General features: G+C 32.3%; 1 long non-coding RNA gene across 1 annotated transcript; it reads left to right on the forward strand.

Annotated features, from left to right (window-relative positions):
- Positions 1–3,280: 3,280 nt before the first annotated feature.
- Positions 3,281–4,653, forward strand: LOC148877866 (uncharacterized). Its single transcript, XR_016099382.1, has 2 exons — positions 3,281–4,067; positions 4,303–4,653. It is a non-coding gene; the product is annotated as an uncharacterized LOC148877866 (long non-coding RNA).
- Positions 4,654–6,647: the final 1,994 nt, after the last annotated feature.

Consider the following 6,647-nt stretch of genomic DNA (forward strand, 5'->3'; position numbering starts at 1 on the left):
ATTTAAATAATGATATTATTTCAATAAGTAAATAATATTGTAAATAACTAATTTCATTTATACCAATTAACAATTCTAGAAAATAACTTTCAAAAAGTTAATATTTATTAATAATAATTTAAAACTCAATCTATATTTATATATACTAAAATTAACATTTATTGTATTTCAGTAATTACTTATTATTTTCTATGATAAATATATTTTCAATAATTATGTATAAATCTATTTGTGTTTTGTTATTTAATAGAAAGTTTTCAAGAATTATTGGAGTTTAAACTACTATTATTTAGCTTTTAAAATTTAATTTATTGTGTATTTTTGCTATAATTTTTTAATAATTATTAGAGATTAAACAATTGCTCACGGGTTGGTTCGGTTTAGTTGTAAGTTGTTTGGCCAACCAAATCAACTTAGTTAGTTTGGGAAGTTGGTCACTTAGGTTCTATCAATTTGGGTCAATTTTCAATTTGGTCGGTCGGTTCAAAAGATTTAAACATAAAAATTAAGGTGAAATTTAAAAAAAAACTCAATGGCATTATTAAAAAATAAAGTTAAAAATTAAATTTATGATATAAAGTATTTTAGCATAGAAAATATTGGAATTTTCCCACTTTCCTGTATTAAAAAATTATATTTAAAATATAAAATATTAATATATATTTATGATCGGGTCATTCGATTTTAGTCAGTTTATAAATGGCCAAAGCGAAACTAATCCAACCCATTCGGGTTAGGAAATTGTTGAACCAAAGCATATTGGAAATACTAGAAATTGGGTTTGTTAGTTTCATTAGTTTGATTAAGAATGGCAATGGGGCGGGGTGGGGACAAGGAGCCTCTCCCTATCCCCATTTCCATGGGGATCCCCACTCCTGTGATTCTTTATAATGTCAACCATTATTTTTTTGTTTTTAATTTTATTTAAAAAATAAAAATAAAATAATTAAAATGTATAGTCCTATTAGAAAAGATTCAAGCATATTCAACCATATTTTTAAAAATATTAGCATATAGACATATGTATACATATATACATATATAACGATATGCGTATATATACATATATTAGCGAAAACCCTATGGGACGGGGATCGGGATCCCCACGGAGCAAGGAGTGCTCTCCCCATCCTTGTGTCGTCCCCACCAACGGAGATGAAAATTTTCCTATCTTTGTACCTATGGGGGAAATCATCTCCATCCTCACCCCATTCGAGGCAAATTCCTAAGTTTAATAAATAATCCTATCTAAAATTAATTATTATTTTTTTTGCATTAAAAAATTATTAAAAGTAGTATATAAAATATAAATAATTATTAATTGTTATATAAAACAATTGTATACTCTTACATGTTTCTAATATTTATCTTTAACTTAGCAAATCTCGTTTATTGCAGAGGTCCCCGCTAGTAAATAAGGGTAAAACAATTACTTCACGCGTTTAATAAAACATATTTAAAGACAGTAATTACTCTTTACATGTTTAATACAACATATTCGAAGATTGAAATCGAAAACCATAATTTCTCCATGTTCTTTAAATATTAAGTTAGTAACTGAATTGCTTTGCCACTTTCATATTAGACATTATCTAAAGTATAAACAAGGAGAAAGCAAGTATTTTATAACGTGCTTGATAAAAACTATTAAAGACTAAAATTAATGACTACAGTTTCTCAACTTGAAAGGTAATTGAAAATGTTCAAGACCAAAGTATATTTAATATTTCACTCTTCTATCATTATTAGTAAATGACATTTTACATGTGTCTTCCTATTTAATGTAAAATTGTCCTAAATTCTCATTGAAACCTAAGTGTTTTCAATCAATTGGTTGTCACATTGAATGAATAATGAGTTTTTTATTTAAGGTATATTCTTGAAACTCCCCTAAAGTTTCTAACCATTGCTAAAGCCTCCCCTGGAATTTGGTAAATGCAATCACTTCCCGTGAACTTTGTGACAGTTGTAAGTAGATCCCCTATTAGAATCCTTTAATAACATACACAAAAATGTTTTCAATACCAATGCATGCAACTTTATGAACAAAAAATAAATTAATAATGATTGATATGAAGGGAAAAAATGGTAAAATAAATAATACAAACTTTATGAACAAAAAAAAGTTGCAGCTTTACCTTTGAGCGATTGATATGAAGGAAAGTTTTGGTAAAATAAATCAATTTGGAAGAATTTGGGATAGCAATTGATATGAATTGAAAATTGGAATAAGAATTCATATCAAGCCGATACATAAGGCAGGGATCATGCCAAGTAAGCCCTATGTCCAACAAACCTAACCCATTACAGAAGTTGTACGTATATTTATAATATATACTATAATATATGTATAATGTCTTATTTATTTATATAGTATCTTACATTTTTTATGGTAATTGTATAGTATTTTTCATATATGACATAGTATTTTACCAAATATATGCATACATACTTGGGACCCATTACCCATTGAGTATTTGATGTGGTTAAAAAACAATGGATAGATGTTAGTTAAACTTTTCTAGATTGATAAGCTCAAACTCTACTAGTGCAGAGCCTACTATCCCACCCATTGGGATGTAATCTTAGTGCAGAGACTATCTTACTTAATTGGAAACAAAAATATGTGTGAAAATTATATTTAATTTTACTAGTAATTGTAGTTCAAATTGACCCAAAAATAAACTTGTTTTCACATCAATGCAAGTAGTGGGACAATGTCCAACCACCTAGGTCATATGAGTCATTCCATGATGTTATAATTAAATAATAAAAATAAAAAACAAGTAAAAATACAATAGATTATTAAACAATGTTGATAAATAAAAATACTTTTATTAGTAATGGAAATAAAATGAAAAAATCAATGAAAAAGAAAATTAATATTTGATTTGTGACCCACCAATTAGGTCAAATAGTTCAATGACTCAAATAGTTGGGTCACCATATTGTTAACCAAGCTAATGGCTTTTTATGAGCAAGTAATTTGATGATAAATGGATCCAAAATACCAGTGTGATTGGTTAATTGGTTAATTTGTCCATGAGATAGAAAACACAATGAAAAACCAATTTTCTAAAAATTGAATGAAACCACATTTCCCTCTTAACCAAACAAGTGAACTTTTGATGTCATAAAATAAATATATAAAATATAAAATATAAAATATATTATAAAGTTTATTACCATTTATAAAAGGATAAATTTCTTTTAAATTTTGTTTCTGATAATTGATTAGCTCTCATTTTTTAATATTCTGTTATCTTAGAATATATGTGATGTATATCTTTTTAAAACCCAAATTTACCCTTGTCATCTTCTTCCTTCCTGGAAACCGAAGTGATTTGGTCCTGAACCTGCCGCTGCATTAACCCCCTCCACCTCCGGTTGCTCTTACCCATAAAATATTAATTCCCCCTTAGGCCACAGACAGCGTAACCATTGTCTGAGAAGAATTCAGACTTCAGAGGAGTAAAATCAATGAAAAGCAGAAGAAGAAAATAAGAAGGAAGCAGCAGGAGCAGCATCACAGAGACAACGACAATGACCAATCTTGGTGGTTGGTTGACTGAGAGAGACGAAAACATAATTCTACACTTCGAGCGGAGGGAAGGGGACTCATCTGCAACCCCCAGATCTGGGTGATACACTCCCAGATCTGCTTCGAGCAAAGTGTAGTTTCAGCGGTTCCGGCAGTTTAAGAAACTCAGATTTGAGATCCAGTTGAGGGCATTCATCTGCAACTCCTAGATCTGGGCAAAGGGAAGGGGACGGAGGGAAGGGAATTCATCTACAACTCCTATCTGGACGATACACTCCCAGATCTGCTTCGAGCGGAGGGAAGGGGATTCATCTACAACTCCCAGATCTGATTCAAGTGGAGGGAAGAGGACAAAGGGAAGGGGATTCATCTGTGGGAAGGGGAGGCGGCAACCAAGTACTTTCCAGAACCCATTTCCACTCTAGATCCTTGCTTGCAGGCATGCCGAGACATCTTCACGGCATATATACCAGAAGGCCCAAAATCTATCTCCTTCTGGTATTTCGAGAGCAGGCGTCCTCCTCCGGTAGGTTCCACGCTTATCTGGCACTGGATTTGATAACCAGTCTTTAATATCATCCTCTTCCTATTCTTAGTTCATAGAGCTAGAAGGCTTTCAGCCAATTTGGTTTCTAGGTTTTTCAACGATGGTCATTTCTAGAAATTGCAACAATGAAGAAGAAGAATTCATAATTAATCAAAGAATTGTCGAGGTACTTGTTGACATTTTCTAGAACGGGTTCTGGTTTGAGGTTTGGCAGGGGTGATGATGAGTATGGTTTTGGTCTTAATGGACATGGTGTAGACGGCATCGACTTTGACGACCATGAATTCATAAGAGATGGAGACCCAGGTGCCAGTTGCCCCATATCCTTAGATCTGAGATCCGGTTATCATCTGCCGTTTTGGCAGTTTCAGCGATTTCGGTAGTTTCCGCGATGAAAATGAGGAGGAGAGAGGTCTGAGTAATAGAGGGTAAAATAGTCTTTTTCTCATTTTTATTGGCGTTAATTTGTAAGAAGGATTATTCAATCGTTAATTTTGAAACAGTAGAGGTACATTTACTCAATTAACTAAACCATAAGTATAATTTAAGAAATTTATCTTGAAAATGATCGATTTCTTTGTTCGAATATCCTGATTTTTGTTTCTAATTTTACCTTTTTTAATATATCTCTAAAAAGATTGGGGAGGACGCCTGCTCTCGAAATACCGTAGGCGTCCTCCTCCGGTAGGCATGTCTTCTATTTTACCCCTATGTTCTTATGTCGCAACAGGTCCAGACTCCCCAATTGTAAACTCATCAATTATATGGGCCACAACGATCTGTCAAGTGGATAAACACCAAATATTGAAATTATTAGGCCGCATTTGGGAGCATTACTCCAACAGATTTTTTGTGATTTTCACGTTGGAAAAGCCAACGGTTACTGAAATTATCGTTTGGTGAAAAAGTTCTTCGTTTGAAAAAAAAATGCTTTTTCAAAAAGCTATTGTCCAGCTAAATATTATTTACATTTGTAATAAGCTGTTTTGATTAAAAAAAAAAAAAAAAAAAGCTATTGTCCAGCTAAATATTAAAAAAAATGCTTTTTCAAAAAGCTCATTTCGAAAAATAGCTTTTTTAAAAGCCTATTTAGGCCAAAAAAGCATTGCCAAACGCAGCCTTATTCAGCTCATGCAAGCATTTAAAGGCAGTACAATTGAGTTTGAGATCAATTGTCAAAATCCCATCTCTCTACTTGGTATTCTAGTCTGAGAACGGCCACTTGAAAAAATAAAACCCCAAATATCAGTCTGGATCTGGTTCGTATAAATTATCATACACCCCGATACGCCAATAGGGGTGTATCATACTTTTTACCCCACGATTTTTTTGTGTTATAGTTTTTCTTTTCAGAATTTCTATTTGGCACTTATTTTATATTATTTAATCAATAAAATTATCGATTTCCTCAAAACACTATTTACTTTAAATAGGTGTATCAGAAACCTAAGCATACGATGCAATACACCCAATACTTTGAACCTTGGTCCCAAACAGGGTCCCAACGGCCATTTCAGCTGTAGATCCGAAATATGTCATCATAAAAGACAAGGGTGAGGTTCAACTAAATACAAACTCCAAAATAGTCATGACCAACATTAGATAATTGACCGCGTTCAGGCTCCAATTTTTGGAACCGTAAGCTCATGGGCGTACCTGGTTCGTTTCTCCTGGTTGAGCTGGTGTTTTATTTTCTTAAGCCGGAATCTCATATTCTCAACTAAATTTATTGTCTTATCAAAAAAAATAAAAATAGGAATGTTTTCACCAAATAAAACACAAAATCATGCTTTCACACTCTTTTGGATTGTAATCTTCAAAAGTTAGATATAAAATACTTGGGGTGGATTTCATGATTCAAAACTTTTTCACGGGACAATCTTTTTACCCCATGTTTTTTCCAATCACTAAGAGATTGCCACCTTTATAAGCAGAGACAGATGATACCAAAAGAAACATATTTTCTTTTGATCCATAATTATAAGCCTAAAACTTTCCACCCTAAAAGTTTCAACATATATCAAATGATAGCCTACACCTACTCTGCAACCACTAAAGAGATTCCACGCCGTGTTCGTTTACCAACAAATATGCATGGAAAAGTCTCATATTCTTTTTGCATTAACAATGAGCCCCACGGTAAAATCATCTTTTCTTTCCAAGTAAAATTTTCCATCCCACGTAGATAAATAATCTTCTCACCTAGAAAAAATTTATATAAAAGATAATGAGACAATCTTGCCCATTTTAATACCAAATTTTTGTGAATAAAAATATCATTTTATTACTTACCTAGAAATCCTAAAAATCAAAAGAACATGGGTAAGTGAATTTACCCAGGTAAATGTTAACCTGGATAAATGCACTTACCCGGGTAACTTGTAAAGTTGTAAACAAACAAGGCCTAAGAGAAATACGCAACTCAAATGATCATTGTATAGGTCTTAAATAAAACCTCCATAGAGTTGTAATATAGCAGAGGACAAGGCACTAGTGATCTGCTGTTTTCAAACTTACTGTGGAGTTTTCAATAACCCAATTCATCCTGAGGGGACCATT

The sequence above is a fragment of the Nelumbo lutea genome, chromosome 1, assembly GCF_056320005.1.
Source record: "Nelumbo lutea isolate HS-2025 chromosome 1, American lotus-T2T, whole genome shotgun sequence".
NCBI classification, from domain to species: domain Eukaryota; kingdom Viridiplantae; phylum Streptophyta; class Magnoliopsida; order Proteales; family Nelumbonaceae; genus Nelumbo; species Nelumbo lutea.